This window comes from Meleagris gallopavo, chromosome 2, assembly GCF_000146605.3.
Source record: "Meleagris gallopavo isolate NT-WF06-2002-E0010 breed Aviagen turkey brand Nicholas breeding stock chromosome 2, Turkey_5.1, whole genome shotgun sequence".
Lineage (NCBI taxonomy): Eukaryota > Metazoa > Chordata > Aves > Galliformes > Phasianidae > Meleagris > Meleagris gallopavo.
In genome coordinates, this window is record NC_015012.2 from 8,505,096 (window position 1) to 8,507,408 (window position 2,313).

The window sequence follows — 2,313 nt, forward strand, 5'->3', positions numbered from 1 at the left end:
TTAAAAAAAAAAAAAACAAAAAAAAAGTTTTAGTTGCTCACAAGCTTTGTTCTTCATCATCTTCCTGATGTGGTGAGAGGGGCTGTAGTTCATTGTTTGAGACATTACAGTTCTCCAGGTGCTCAGCAACTATACTGCCCATGGCATCACAGAATGAGTCAGACAGGATAGGCTGGACAGAATTTTATTTAGACTCACATCCTGATATTGTAAAAAGATTTTGTAAAAAGGCATAGAACTAGGCTTTATTTTTAATTTCCATTGTGGGGTGGGTAAGTGGAACTCAGGACGTGCAGGCATTTTGTCAAGCACAAGGGTTGATTTCCCTTGTGGCTGCAGCCACAGGGACATAAGGATTTATTCCAGGTTAAAATGTTTGGGTTTTACCTTCACTGCTACAACCAGAAGGTTCTGATGAACCTGAGATGCTTGGCTAGATGCTGCCTGCTTTCACTTTCTAACAGAAAAGTATCCATATCCAGTTTTATCCTCATATTCAGTGTTCACTTTGAATTAATACACCATTCTCCACAGGGTATGGCAGACAGCAACCATAATCATCTGTCCCACTTTTCATTTTGCTGCATTAAACAAGCCATGCTCTTGTGAGCCCCTAAAATAGACTGTTCTTTTCCTTGGTTGTGCTAGGAAATCATCTGTGAACATGTGAGATGAGCTCCATCTTTGAGGAACGGCAGTCAGAACTGCATAGTATTTCCAATAGGAGATGGTAGAACTTGCTAACATGAATACAACTGGAAGTTATGCATCCTAGGGTAACTATTTACTTTTTATGTGATTCCACTGTTATTGGCATCAATGTTTCTTGAGTAATTGTTGACTACAGTCATATCTATCTCTTAGTTGCTTTCATTATGATGAGATAATCTCATAATAATAATAATCTCATAATAACAATAATCTCATAAATGCATCCTTTTCCTAACAGCAATTCTTTTATTTTGTCACATCAACTTAGTGTTTTTGTTTTTTTTTCCCCTGCCAGAATCATTGAAGAGAAATACAAAACAAGAATTAGTTCCAAGAAGAACACCTCTGGATGTCATTGCTAACCTTCCCCAGCCCAATACATTCTATTCAGCTTTGCTTTGAGCACTGTTTCCCTCTGTGCTTGCACTTTACTCATGTTGTTGATCTTTTGAATAATAATCTGCTCCAGAATTGCTAATGATTTCCCTATCAAACTACTGTCCGTTATTTAGTATCTGCCCTAAAGTTGTCTAGTGATGTTGTTGATGCCCTGTTCCTGGAGACTTTCAAGGTGAGGCTGGATAAGGCCCTGGGCAACCTGACCTAGTTGTGGTGTCCCTGCTTATTGCAGGGGAGTTGGACTAGATGGCCCTCAGAGTCATCTAGTCCAACCGTAAGGATTCTATGATTCTAATATCAAGCATCACATAAAACGTGCAAGCTGGTATCAAGCTTATCTCGCTTATATCTATGTCTTTTGTTAAACTTCAAACTCCTTCTTTAAGGTACCCTTCTGGTGAGCATAGCAGATCTGCATTTACCCAAGTTATAATTTTCTCTGCCCTCTTCCAAAGTATGAAACGTAGCTAAGGAGTGGAGGAAGGACTACCTTAGTTTTTCCCTAGATCTCTGGCATCATTTTACTCCCACAGCTGCACTTCCCTGTTCTACTTGCAGTTTTCAAGTCTCTGGGAGCTAAGTTCTTTCCAGTTCTTGCCTTGCAACTGCTCCGTTTCAAGGTAAATCTGCAGTTGTTGTTTCCATTATTCATCTTGCCTCCACCCCCGCAATTAAAAATATCACTGGAAAAACAAAAACAAAAGACTGGTTATAAACACCAAGTGCATCTGGTGATCCAGCTGGGAATGTAAAACATAGCAGCGTTTGTCTAAGTTACTATCTATGATTCTTCCCCTCCAGTAGCCTGGGCTCCAGTTGTATGGAGTTGCATTTTCCATGGCAGGATCTCTCAGTTTCCTGAGTTTCTTTGGATCTAGATCACTGTTAGGTTTAGAGTACGGAGCACAGGGACTAGGGCCCTGCTTGCCCACGGATCCAGCTGAGGCGTGCCTGCCTTTAATTCTCCCTGACTTTATTTCCAGGAGTGCTCTGAGCAGGGCGGGTGAGCAGGGCAGGTGCAGAGGATTAAGCACGCCGCTTCCCAGCCCTGCCCGCACCCAGCAGCGACGAGAGCTCCCACCTCCGCTGCAAGCTGCTTCCGGGTGAAACCGGTTTTCAACCTGTATTTAAGGCTGCGCGTTTTATTCTACAGCCACGCAGGGATGTTCAAAACCGCCTACGCCGCTTAAGCAACGCGAAGCC